General features: G+C 38.2%; 1 long non-coding RNA gene across 1 annotated transcript; it reads right to left on the reverse strand.

Moving 5' to 3' along the window:
* Positions 1 to 7,940: 7,940 nt before the first annotated feature.
* Positions 7,941 to 14,431, reverse strand: LOC142818515 (uncharacterized). The gene is made up of 3 exons (XR_012896017.1): positions 12,959 to 14,431; positions 12,755 to 12,847; positions 7,941 to 10,815 (listed from the first exon to the last, which is right to left on the reverse strand). It is a non-coding gene; the product is annotated as an uncharacterized LOC142818515 (long non-coding RNA).
* Between the last annotated feature and the right edge of the window lie 417 nt (positions 14,432 to 14,848).

Raw genomic sequence — 14,848 nt, forward strand, 5'->3', positions numbered from 1 at the left:
CCAGATGATATATGATAATATACTTTCTAGAAAGGCAGACTCTGATGGTATTACTTAGCTGAAAAATGCCTATAATTCTTTGCCTAAGAAATAGTGAATGCCACCCAAAATCGTGGGTGTCTTCACTTAGGGTATGTATGGACTACATCCCTCTTTCGAAAGAGGGACATAAATTAGGCATATAAAAATTGCAAATGAAGCTGGGATCTGAATTTCCCACGCTTCATTTGCATAACTGCCTCACAGCATTCTTTCAAAAAACGTTATTTTGAAAGTGAAACCGCGGTCTAGATGCAGTACTTTCACAAAGAAAACCCTTTTTTGAAAGAATACTGTAATGTGGTTATGCAAATGAAAAACGGGAAATTCAAATCCCGGCTTCATTTGCAATTTTGATGTGTCTTAATTTACATCCCTCTTTCAAAAGAGGGATATAGTTTAGACGTACCCTAAGATTTCCTTTTTGTGCTTGAGTGATTCATTTAAAAAATGTCTTGTTATAGTTTCTGTCTTTTTTCATTCTTTCTGAGCCATCCAAATAACTGGCCTGCAGCTCTTTCTTTGGATACTAGTATTGGGAAAAGGCCATCTTGGTAGTTTCATTTTGTGCTATTTTGAATTAAGAAAGAAACAGTTAAATTATTGTAATTATTTAAGATTCTCTTTTAAATTCTATCCTCTCTTCAGAGAATTTTCTTCCTTTCTTGGTAACAAAAGAACAATAAGCAGATGCTGAGTTCTGTTGTGGTGAGTATCAAAGTTAGGTTGGTTTGGGGTCCATCTTAATGATTATCTTTTTTGGTCGTAGCATAACTCCATGACATCCTAGGAATTTCTCAAAGGAAGGCTATATTATTGCTGTTTTGTGTGAAGAGGACATAAAAGGCTGATAAACACCTCAGTTACTCTGGTGTAACTTATATTGACTTGAGTGGGAATTGCATCAAAGTCACTGACAAGTCAATTAAAAAAAAAAAAACCTCTAAAGGATATTAAAAATAGTAGGCTTGTTTTTTTCCTTTGAAATACTAGTAATGTCAAGTCTGATCTTCAACCTGTTTTACACTCAAGAGGACATCTTGATTATGTTGGTGCTTGTTTGCTGTGTGCTCTCACACAGTACTACATGCAGAGTGAAAAATAATGAAGACTTGCTTCAGCAGTACACTTGTAATTGAAGTTAAGTAGGTATTAACAAAAACAAACAAAAAACAAAGAGTTCTAAAAAGACTGACTCAGACTTCCTCCCTCTCCCAATTTCTTTATTTACATTGTTTTTGCTCTTACATGTCATCCTTTCACTAGTTCTCTAGTAGTCAAAGATTCTTCAAGAGTGGACAAAACTGGAATTGTTAATGTAAAAAACAAGCAGAAAAATAAATCTTTTAAAATATAAAAACAAAATCAACTTCCCAACTCTCTTTATATATCATAAAGAAGGAAAAAAGGAGTGTGAGTTCAATTATTTTTCCTTTTAAGTGACTTGGTCTAGGTTGTAGGTTAGAATCCAGAACTTCACAATTCCTGGAAAGGTAATTTTTAATTTTGAAGGTTACACTTTATGGATTATGGCATAGATCAGGACTCTATTGTTCTAAATCAGCAGTGGGCAATAACTAGCCCGCGGGCTGGACACATTTCACCAGGGTTAGCCCATGGCAGGCCACTGCCATATTCATCTAGGCATCTGCAAGTATGGATGCTTGCAGCTCTTGTTGTTTGTGGATCACCATTCCCAGCCAATGAGAGCTGTGGGAAGTAGTGTGGGGCTAATCCCTGGCAAAATGGTCTATGCTGTGATTCATAAAGTGTAACCCTCAAAATTAAAAATTACCTTTCCAGGGGCCAGTTATTGCCCACCGCTGTTTTAGATGCTGTACAAACATCATGCTATCGACAAAACAGAATCATTGGCTTTTGCCATCCTCACAACCTTGTTGAATGTCATGATGTCCATCTGCATGAACTATGCTAAGCTCGGGTATAAGGGTCCTACCCAGGCTAGGTAAAAATTTGTTTGACAATAACTACTTTGTTAAATATTAAATTAAATAGTAGTCTGTGGTAAATATTCAGAATGTTTTAATCAGAAAAATATGAAGATCTTTCCATTATAGTTACGCATTTCCAAAGTGTAACATTTATTCTGCTTAAGCTAATGTTGTGAAGGAGAGATATACTTAGAGATTAAGTATACTTATTATTCATATCTTTTGGGAGATGACTAATAACTGCAGCCACTCAGGATATACTCATTGCATATGCAGATTAGTTGCCATTGCTATTCATCTCTCTGCTATTGACATCTGAAAAGATAAATTATAAAAATATATCATTGTATCCTGACTATTTCCAGCAAATCATGTGTCAGGATTATTTTTACACACTAAAACGTTTTTTATTTTCTCTGATTTTTTGTGCTCGCTGAATTCATGATGAGCAATAATTACACTTTGCAGTCATAGGGCACAGTTCATTCAAGTCCTTTAAAAGCAATTATTTTCACTGGTACACTGAACGTGAATAAGTAAATTGTCCTCTTAGCAACAGCAGTGCAATTTACATTGATTCTGATTGAAATGACACAGATATAATTGGCCACAGTCCAGCAAAGCATGTTAACATATGCTTAACTTTGCTTGTGCTTTTTTGGATTTTGACCATTGAAAGATGAATTTTTCATTGAATAACATGTTAAAGATCATGTGTAACACACTATAAAAGAATCCAGAGCTACTAAATCTCACTCTAGTGCTTTATACAGAGTGGAGGTCACAGGGCCAAATCTTATTATATAAAGGAATACAGGGGTGGTAAAAGGGTTTTAACTGCATGATTTGGGGATGGCGCTGTTATTCATGGTAAATCTACAAATGACTTATGTAGGTCATCACACATGTGTCCCAATACCATTTATACCATAGATAATTAGTAAGTAAATACCACACATTTTATAGACAAAATAGATGTTTTAGAGAGGTTCACATTTTTCTTTGGATATTTTTTAATCCCTGCAGTTATAGACCAGGTTCTTTTGTTTTTATGAGTCAAAGTGCATGAGTTTCAGTGGTTAAAAAAGTTACAACTTATTACATTTTCTAAACTTCTAAAAAGGCTTTTCTGTAATGAAAATATAATACATTTAAAGTCTCTAATAAATTTTGTGACTTCCCAGGACAAGAAACAAATGCAGTCTCATTAGAAGATAGGAGTCTTCTATTGCAAGATGGCATCAAGTTTCCATTTTTAGCTTTAGTGTCATGACATATTGGGCTTTGCAGCTGTCACTGGTCCAAGAGTGAATATTACTCATTCTGGACCACAGATCACTTACATTTTTGAGGCAAAATTCTACATGGAATGGGGACAAGTAAACATTTCTATTGAAAGTTTAATTTATTTTTAGATAGTCTCAGTCTGATGAAAATGAAGATAATTAAAAAAAGAAAGCTCATGATACCATCTACATGTTTTGTTAGGTTGTTTCTACACTGCAACACTTAACTTGAAATAAACTATGCAAATTGAGCTATGTCAATTTCATAACTTATTTCGAAATACCTTATTTCAAAACAGGGAGCATCTACATTGCACTTATATCAAAATAGAGCACTCTTCCTCTGACTTCTCTTATTTCTTGTACAATGAGGATTACAGGAGTCGGAGTAAGAAGTCCTCCAGCTTGGCAGTATTTTGACATTATTTTGAAATAACTGCCTGCTGTGTAGACATAGACTAAGTTATTTCAGAATAGCATTCATTATTTCAAAATAGTATTGCAGTGTAGACATACCCTTAGTCTCTAAGGTGCTGCAAGACTATTAGTTGTTTTTTAAGTTTTTCCAGTTATAGACTAACTTGGCTACCTCTCTGAAGCTTAAAAAGGCCGAAACTCCCAACAAACCACTCATCTTTCTTTTAGCTGGAATAATATGAAATAGAAAATAATTAAGTAGAGCCAAAATACACCTCATGCTATGTGTGCATGAGCCAGAAGGTTTGGAAATAATTGGGAGAAAAACTGTTAATATTCCATTTAAATATCTGTTGCTCGTTTGTCCAGTTGTGAAAGCTCAATCTGTTGTGTTCAATCATCTCTCAGCTGCTAGTTGCCAGCAGCCTAATTCCACAGTCTTATCTTTGCACCATGCTTGTACATTCTACTACACTGCAGTTCTAGGCCTATACACAATTTCCTGTGCTGTACCTTTTATAATACCCATTCAGACTATGGCCACAACATTGCAAGCAGTTTTGTGCAAGTCGATCCTTGTAGACACAGAGAGCCCCAATGATTTCAGGGTGCTCCTCATGGCTGTATAGCTCTACCTGTGGAGAGCAGCTTGCAGGATTGGGGCCTATGTCAGTTTATACTATACCATGCATATTTTACTGCTTTTCTACTGAATAATTCCAGTTTAGCTCTAATTCTTCCTATCATACCATTTGCAAGTGACATAGTGGATCATTACTGAGTAAGCTTTTCACACAAATCCCTGTGAACTGATGTAACTGAATGCTGGTGGATGTCCTGTCTCAGGTTGCTGGGCACTCCTCATATTAAGGTGCTGAGACTTATTAGTGACATACATAAATATGATTTTTATTGCTCATGCCTATATTGCATACGTATTCTGACAGCAATATAAATAAAGTCCCACAAGTGCTGGCCTAGCACACATGGGGCTCAGTGCAAATTGTGAATTAACTCTCTGGGGCAGTCTCTACTTAGTTGCTGTGATCAGGAACCTGGGAGGGATATCTCCAGGAATTTACAGTGATATATGACATTTTCAGGATGAGGGTCAGTAGAAACCTATAGTTGTAGAACTAGTTCTCTACTGGTAAAACTCATTTTAAAAATAGCAAGACTCATTGCAAAGGGTTTTGGAAGGAATTAGAGCCATTCACTGTCCTTCCTGGATTAAATAACTCATTAATATTGTGAGGAAGTGATACTGGAGTAATAAACACCTAATGTAAACAATTATCTCATTAACCTCTCAACACTAGCAGTCAGGATTTCCTGATACTAAGTACTAATATGTTTTGTACTAGAATTAAGCATCAGGAAATCCCAACATTTAGCACCAAAAGGTTAAATGTTCTCTTGGCATCTTGAAAATGTGTTTTCTGTGATTTAATTGATCTGTGGTGATGTTAGAGTAGTTTCTAAAATGTACACAAGACACAGTTTAGTGTATGTATGCTCTTTTACATGGTTTCCAAAGGAGAATAGAGTCATGTCATGCTAGAAAGAGGGATAAAGTTTTAATGATTAATACACAAGGCTGAGAGTCAAGAGATCTGTGTTTTCTTCTCAGTTTTCCCACAGAAATTTATGATTTTAACAAATCAGTCTCTCCATGTTTCAGTTTCTCCTGCAGTAAATCTGGGATGATATCTACTTCGCGGGGCATTGTGATGTTTATTATTTGTTTGCAGAATACTTTGTGATCCATGGATGTGTCAGGCAGGCAATAGAGAAGGGCAAAGTATTATTATTGCAAAACTTTTATATTAAAGAAACAAAGTTCAGATTATAACCACACTTGTACCTCAAATAAGAATAAAGTGCAAATCACACATGTACTTTCCTCAGTGTATGATGGTTTGTTGACAGGAAGGAATTTTCCCTCTGGACATATTGGCAGGGAATTTGGATTTTCCCTATTTCCTCTTGAGAACTAAATAAAGATAACGTATTCAGAATCAGATGGATATACTCCATACCCATGTGATCTGCAAGAATAAGGTGAATTAGTGCATCTCTGCCTTCCCCATCTTCTTCTTCTACGTCAAGGGCATCTTTAAATTCATGGGATTACCTCTTTCTTTCCTCTGTGGACCCTTCCTATGTAGTGGAACAGATTGGCTGTGTTCCTGCTAAAGAAATACTGCTTCATCTACCTCTTCTTTTACAAGAAGATATGGCCCTTCATTGCAGTCTTTCTGAAAAAGTCCTGTATTACAGTCCCTCTGAAAAATGCCAATTACGAGGATGAATGAAAAAGAGAAAAATGATAAATCTGTTTCTCCCATCAACCTTAAGTCCTGAGTTCCCCATTTTGTGACAGATAAAGTCAGAAACATTAGAACACCTAAATACAGGTCCCATGTGAAGGCTTCCCTCCCTTTATCAGAAGACAGTCAGACTTGGGAGGCAGAGAGTGAAGAATTAGTGTTGGGCAGGTTTGAAGTTTCTTGATGCATCCAGACTCCATTTAGTTTTGCCTGACTCCTCCCAATTTGTGGATTACCAAGAAACCAAATAGACCCAAAGTACAGCTATATTAATGTTATAGGTTCTAACATGGGAAAAAATACACTGAAAAAGGACTACCTATTCAAAATAGTGAAGAACTTTTTTTTTTCCAGAAAGATGTGGCCTATGAAAGTACAAAAGGTCATATAATGGAATTGTCTTTGCTAATACTAGAATTTTATAAAGTGGCCTCTAATTTAATGTACTGCAATTTTTGGGTACCCAAATTCAGATGTCTTTGGTCCAAAATGGATGCACATCAAGTCAATGGTTACTTTTGAAAATGTTGCTGATAATGGAATCAGCTATAGTGACATGAGGAAAACTAGATATTATGGACTAAATTTATCCTTGGTATAAACCTATTGATTTCACCGGAAGTATATCAGGGATGAATGTGGCATTTTATCTATATTACACACCAAGACAGATCTAGGAATTACATTATTAAAGTTGCAAAGTCATACAGTGAAAAATCAGGAAAAACCAGAATTAAGACTGCTTATGCAACCTTAATTTGGCTTCCCTGTACATTTGTATTTTGATACAGCTTTTATGTACATGATCACACACTGCTCTTTCCAAAGGATCCCAGTCTCAATTCTGGCATTTTCTAACTTTTAAGTGCCTGAATTTGCAATGTTAATAATATTATTTAAGCAAATGTTTATAAAAGATCATTAGTGTAAGGTTCAATCTGGGGATACTTGGGTTTTTTAAAATAGTAACTTTTTGCACATCTATGGAACTTTTCATCAGTGAATCTCAAGGGACTCCACAAACATTAACGGAGCTTCACAAGCCTATTGGCATTGATAAAGAATGCAGATAGCTCCAAAATCCAAAATTTGGCTCAGAATTCAAGTGTGGTTAAATCTAGTGTCTGAGATCAATTCCAATTCAATTCTGTGTTTGGTTCACCATGGTATGGGGTCTAGTGTTCCAATTCAGACAAATCTGTAATAGATATTTCTTTGTTACAGATAGGACACAGAAGTCTCATGGTCCTCCTACATCAAGTCTATGGAAGCCTCAAATAGAATATCAGGGCAGATTCTCCATTGTCTTGCATGCTGTGTAGTCACTTACTCCAGTCCAAAGTGGATATAAATTGTTGTCATTATGTTTTGATATCATGATTCTGGTAGGTCCAGCCCAGAAAGTAGAAGTTCTCAAAGGCCCATACTTTATGTCCTGAGGCTGGGTCAATCATTTAATTTCTCGAAGCTGTTGTTAGGTTCTTATTGTCTAGGGAGCACCTGAAGGCAAATCCTGTTTGCTGCAATAACTGTAAATGAACTTGAAATTGTGTATTGACCATATTTGCCTCCACTGAGCTATTCATGTAGCAGGATGAGGGACTGCATTTGAAAGGATCAACTGAGCAAAGCTTTAAATATGGTATTTATTGTTACCGCTCCCTTCTCCCTTTCCCAATTAAGGATCCATGTATTTATACTGTGCAGCTGTTGACATCGTAACTGACACATAGTGATAGATGAGAAAGCAGTTACATAAATATTGTAAGCCTGATTCTGTACTGCCTTGCACTTTGCAGGGTCAGATTTGTGCAAAAAGAATGTAAAATGTTACCATTCTGCACTCACTTTTTGCTGTAGTGAAAGGCAACACCACAGGGCCATGGAGAATCAGCACCTGAATGTACAAGTATCAGTATAAGTATATATATATCAGTACCTGAATGTATGATATAAAAATTATACTTTGATTTGGTTGTATTTAAGTCTTTACAACAGAGATGCTTAGAGGAATCTATGATGAGTTAACAAACTGACTGCCTCTCCAGATTCAAAGATTAATTTACTATAACATATTCCAAAGAGGAATATATATTTTGGCTATTTAGTGACCTTTCACAAGGCCTAAGAAAACACACTTCAAATTCTGCACAGCTTAGCTGGGATTCATAGAGGATCGCCATGCAGGAAGCATTTCATGTTTTGGGTCTCATGTTAGTGAAGCTTTATCTAGAGACAGGAACAATAGGTACTTTCTTTGCACCGGATTCTCCACTACCTCGTATCTTCATGTAATTCACTATGAAATTTCAATAGTAGCATTTTGCACCCAACTGTAAGTGGGTATAAATGACTGCCCAAGATGCGAGGCCGTAATGAATCAAGATCTTTCTGCTTTAACTGCACAGTGATTATATTACACTATATTAAGATAAAAGAATCAGTCCCCAGCCATGGATTCATGCTTAGCACAACTGAAGGGAAGGAAGGAAAGAAGATCTAACACATCTTTCTTCTCTCTTGATGGTGGCCTGGATGGAGGCTAAAGGTTTTCCTTGGGTAGCTTAGAGCCACCTAAGGACAGTTTTAACTGAAGCTGGCTACAGTGGCCTCATATAGGTCATGTCTACACTGGGGAGTTATTTCAAAATAACTCCCCTTATTTTGAAATAACAAGGCAAGTGTCCAAATTATTAAGCCTGTTATTTCAAAATCATAGGTTTGTTATTTCAAAATAATAACTCCTGCTTGTGAAAAGGTATAAGCTTATTTTGAAATAGTTATTTTGGGGTTAGTATTTCAAAATAACTTATTTTGAAATAATCCAGTAGTGTAGACATAGCCATATAGACTGCTATGCCAACTGAGGATTATCTGAAGCACTAAATATTGTGCCCCATCTATTCTAGACCTCCGTGCAATTTCGAGTAATGGGTGGTAAGAAACTATAACTAGTTCTGCATCACCTAAAGATTCACCTGTTTGTGGGGATTCCTTAGCTTCCTCTTTAGGACAAATTTCTGTTTCCTTTTTGCTGTCAGACTTGGGGGTCTGGTCCACAGCTCAGAATTTGGGATAAAAGGGTTAAATATACATGGCATATTTTTCCTTTTTAGCTGATTAGAGACAGAGCTTAAAACAAGGCTTTGAAACTATAATTTGATTTTTTATGGTAAGATCTGGAAACAGCAACAGCCTGACTTCCATAATTAATACTGGAACTTAAACAACAGTTTTTAAAAGGGCCAGAACATAATATAAATAAAGAAAAACAAACAAACAAACAGGGAATCCTTAGCTAACAAATTATTTGGTTTAAAAATGGTATGTTCTCCTCCTTCTCTGAGGATCATCCTATCTGTAGATTTTAAATTGAAGACACTAGATTCATTTTCCTCTGACTTGAAAAAGACATTTTGACAATCCTGAAAACATGGCTTGTTCCCAGGTTTTTCAGAGTTAATCCAGAAGTTCATAGCCCTGGCAATACTGAAGAACACAATAAGATCTATTTACCAGGGGACCTGGCTCATTTAAAAAATCTTTTGGGATTCTTCATAAGCCAGTGCCAAACATCACAATGCTTGGCAACTGCAGGTGCTTTTAGTTACCTAATATTTAGAGCTGAACAATCCCACAGGATGTTGTAGGCACGTAGGGCCAAATTCAGCCAGGAGGTAACTCTCCTGACTTCACTAGACTTGTACCATGTGGAGTTGGTTCATTATGTTGTTACCAAAAACAAAATCCTAAGATTTCAATCCTGCTGCAATTAAACAGTCACAATTGCTTTCACAAGAAAATCATATACTGTAATTATTTTAATCTAAACCAAAGAATCTGTTAAGAAAGTCAGTCATAACTCTCTTCATGCTTTGTGAGCAGGGGTAGACTGGGCAGTCTCACTTTGAAAAAAGATCATGAGTTCAGAGGGAGGAGGAAGGGAAGGGGGAGGCTAGAGAAGTTTATGCAGGTAACAGACATGGGAGAATGTTGACATTTTGCTAGATCTTTGCCCCATTTATCCTTAATTCACCCCATCTTGGTTTACAGCCTGTTTATGTCACAAATGTTCTTATTCTATCTAACATCATTTCTGTCTGGCACTTGCCAATCTCAGCCAATGCTCTGAACAACTTGTGAGTGGGCACAACACCAGAGGAACACATGCTTGAGGCCGGAGGCAGCCAAGAGGCTACCAGAATGTCTCTCAGAAGCAAGTGTGGGTTTTTTGAGGCCATAAAATCCTAACCGGGAAAATCCACATTCTATTCTATCCTACCCTTAGTCCTTCCAGTAGTGCATTAAGTGATATGGCTAACAACATAAGAACAGCTATACTGGATCAGACCAATGGTCCATCTAGCCCAGTGTCCTGTCTGCCGACAGTGGCCAATCCCAGACGCCCCAGAGGGAGGGAACACAACAGGTAACCCTCACATGATCCCTCTCCTGTAAACCATATCCGCACATCTGGCATGTGTGGTTTATTCTTTCATTCACATTCCCGAGGGTGGGACTTAAGTTTCCAGTATAGTGTTTTGCTTTGCTAGGACTTGGGAAGGAAGGATGTACATGCTATTATATGACTATATTAAAGCAGACTGAAGAAGTATGCTATGTGATGGTCCTTAGTTTCTGTGGGAGTTTGTTCCATTGTCTTGGACGGGCCCTGAAGGAAGCTCTGTCTCTTTCACAGATGAGCTTTATCCTCATAGTAGAAAGTTGTGTTGAAGGAGTGGAACTGTCAATCCTGGTCCTCATCCTGGAGCTTCCCACATGTGTCCTCTGCTGAAAAAACAGTTTTACAATGGACACCTCAGTGAGAGAGATCACAATAATGGATGCAGACCGAAACCTAGCTCTGGCATACAATCTGAACTGAAAGGCTCAGAGCAGGGGTATTCTTTTTGACAAATCTGAAGGAGCACCACTGTATCCACACTGTGGTCACTATAACAACCTCTGGACCACAGTAGATTCCACAGCCACTGCTCCTCCCCTGCCATTTAGGGATTTTGTTTTTGTAATTATAGATGCACTGCCCAAGCCCCCACTTCACTCCCAAATCACTATGGTGACTTGTGGTGCCACCTGAAATTTGATCATAGAAAGAAAGATTTACCCCATGTTCTAAATTTTCAGTCAGCCTCCACCCAACTTCTAAAATTGAACCAATATGTTTTGGGCAAACAAACAAGCCCAAATTTCCTAGTTTTCTCATGCAGCTGAAGATGCAAACTGAGAATGCAAAGAAGTGAATGACATTTTAGAGACTAGAGTGGAAAACTTGATTTTGTATCAGTAACTATTCTGATGACACAAAAAATATTGTAAAATCACTGATGGGCTCAGTCAGATGAGCACAGACTTGAGTATCAGGGAAATAAAGACAAGGTGCCCAAAGCCAATAAATAGGATTTGAGGATGTCATTGTTAATCCAGTTCTTACAAAGGCATTAAGTAGGTTCTGGAGTAACGGATGACACTTTCTTTTAGCCCTGTAAGCAGCTGTGTAGTTGAGGGCAGGATTTGGGGATTTTATTTATGGGGAGTGTTATGTATAATGATTAGAGCAATGGACTAGTAGTCAGGAACCTGCTTGTTATGTTATATCCAGGTCAGCTATTAATTCACATTTTACCTTGGGCAAGTCACCTTCCCTCCCTGGGCCTCAGTTTCCCTATCTATAAAACAGGGACAAACACCTCACTGTGGCTCCAGGACTACTGAAATGTTTATAAATGATTTTTTATTCTCAGGCGAAAAGTACAATTTATTTGTAAAAATTATATCAACTTTCTAAATACAAGAAATGTCAGGTGCAGAATAATGCTAAAGGAGGTTTGGAGAATCAACACTGTAAAGTTAAACTTGTGGTTTTAAAATTAAGATATTTTAGTATTGGTAGCTCTTGAAGTGGAATAGAATTTTTCATTAGACTTAGTGGAATGAGTAGCTCTGCATGATTAATTCCAGCTTGAGTGCATCATCAGTCCTATTGCTTCCTGAAAAAGACGAGAGATGCTAGAGATGGGTGACATTTTTCTGCATCTATCCTGCTTGTTGGCTGCAGAGCTCCCTGGGCCAAGTAAGGGCAACATTTATTTCAAGTAATATTGGGTGCTGCCAAGGATACAGATAGTGCATGAAAATCAGGTTTAACTGTAAATAACTGAGTGATATTGGTTAAGGTGAATTTGGGATTTCTTTAGTTTCATTCTTAGAGAATTAGTTAAATCTGATTTTCTGAAAATACTGAACTGAATCTATCCTTGTTCCCACTCCCATGGAGGTCACTTGTTGCAACAGAGCTGAATTTGTATCCGTTAAAGTTAAGATCCAGGAATCTGAGTTGTAACAAACAGATTAACTAAATAAATTCTAAATCTGTATAACATTGCAATGTAAACACATGAAAATCTTTAATGTTGATACATTTAAACCCTTAATCAACCAGTTTAACTGGCATTGGCAAATTTGCAAATTAAGCTAATTTAAATGATGGTTAAACAAAAGTCCATCTATTTTATGGTTTGCATTGGTTTAAGATCTAGTGTAAATCTCTGAAACTTCTTTAGTCGAGACTGGGCTTAGCTCAGACTGAGCGAATTGAAGGTGATAATGAGAATATGCCTTTTTAATGTTTCTTGTTGATCATCTCCTCTGGAAAAATATTTTGATTATACTTTGTGTTTAAATGGAATCCCAAGACAAAAAATCTCCTTACACCAGAAAGAATGCTTTAGGAGAATTATGCCACCAGAAGCAAAGAAATCCTCCTTAGCCCTTCTTCATTTCACACACTGTAAAGCCTTTGATTCTGCAAGAAGAATGTGGATTGACAGAGTTAGTAAGCCCCCTGTATGGCTGTGGGCAGTTGAATGCAGCATGGTGAGAAGTGAAAAATCGGCTCTGGAAAGCTAAGTCATACCTGTGCAGGGCACAAAAACAACTTCAAGTGACAAAAGCTGAACATGGACTCTCTTAACAGCTGGTTTTCTTCTGAATATGTATTGAGCCTTAGATCAGTTGGTTTTTACTTTGAAATTTAATTTATCCAAAAAAGCACCAGGTCTGTGGAAGGGTCAGAGAGAGGCATCTCTCTAGCTTAGCTAAATAAACAAGTTACTTCTCTGTGGCTGGGAAGTGATGTTTTATTAATAGCAGTAGATTTGGTTTCACACTATGGAGCTCCTCCTGTTTCATCACTGTAAAAGATAAGTGAACACAAAATGTCATGTCTCCTTCCCCAGAAGAAATCAAGCCAACAGGCAGGGACTATTATGTTTGAAGATATTACCAAGGCATTGACTTGGAGAAAGTAGATACCCAAGTTTTTATTCCATAACTATTGGCTACTGCAGCTGGTGATGTGAGAAACTCAACTTTGTTTAAAGTCCTACATGCAAGAGGTTGCAAGGCAACCTCACTACAATAGAAAATGCCTAAAAATAAGGGCTGTGCCTTGAGCAGATGGGAGATGCATTTATCCTTTGACATTTTCCCCATTTAGGTTATTTGGTTTCAGTATGAAATAACACTTTTTTTCGGTATCTTAACCTGTTCACCCATCTGCTGCAAGCTGTTTTCCTTCTGCTTACAGATCTGGAGCTGTTCAAAACTGCCACTTCAACCAACTGCCTCAACCAATTCCTGATAGGAAAAAAGTTCTGAAACTGTAATGACCTGTTCATTGGGAGTGTGTGTGGATGAATGACCAGAGAAGGGAACTGAAAGGTATTACTGCTGGGTTCTATTCCACACTCTGCTACTGATAGTGTGATCTTGGGTAAGTCAGTAAAGACTTGTCTTCGTGGCAAAGTTACTGCAAATTATAACTTGAATGGTGCCCCTAACTTGAGTCCCTGCACACACAGAAATTCTTAACTCCAATGAGGTGGTTGTGCTTTTAATTCAGGTTGACTTAGCATTACACAGACACGAGTGTAGCAATGCCAGTGCAGACATAGCAGTTTGAAGATTATACTGAAACTAGACCTTTACATTTGGTTCTCTGTTCTGTTTAAAGGGCTCACCTTCTGGGTGGGCTGCAATGCCTGGCAGTTACCTGGCAAGCGCAAGCCCTTTAAACAGAAGTAATTGGGAAGAGCTCACAGCTCTGCCCCACTGGCGGGTTGCCTGGGAGTTGCCCGGAGACGTGAGCCTTTTCAACTGCTTCTATTCAAAGGGCTTGTGCCTGATGGGCAGCTGCCAGGCACAGGGCTGGCTCAAGCCATTCCTGCACCCCAGGCAGCGGACGTGCGACACATGTGTGGCTCCGCCCCTGGGCGCACGGCGCATGTGCGGCCCCGCCCCCCCGGCGCACTGCATACCTTACAGCTGCAATTGGGCGCAGAGCGCCTGATGGCAACTGTAAGGGGTGCTACGCGGCCCCCGGCCCTGGGCGCGTGACGCCCCTTACAGATGCCATCAGGTGCCCCAGGCAGCTGCCCAGCTAGCCCCCCCCCTTGATCCGGCCCTGGCCAGGCAATAGGCTAGAAGTGAGGGGCATGGCTTTGTTCTTCTCTCCTTTAACATATGTAGTGGACAATGCTGCAAGTGACCTCCAAATTGAATTTATTGACTTGCAGAGTGATGCCTTGCTTGTGGAGCAATTAAAATCAACACCACTTAAGGAATTTTATGCATCTCTCAATGAATAAAACTTACCAAAGGTCAAGGCTCATGCCCAAAAGATGCTTGTATTGTTTGGATCTGCGAGCAGACATTTTCTGTGATGAAATTCAATAAATCAAAGAGTAGATCTTCTATCATTGACGACCACCTTGCAGTAGTGTTCCACATTGCAACATCAGAAATG

Source organism: Pelodiscus sinensis, chromosome 15 (genome assembly GCF_049634645.1).
Source record: "Pelodiscus sinensis isolate JC-2024 chromosome 15, ASM4963464v1, whole genome shotgun sequence".
Taxonomy (NCBI): Eukaryota; Metazoa; Chordata; order Testudines; family Trionychidae; genus Pelodiscus; species Pelodiscus sinensis.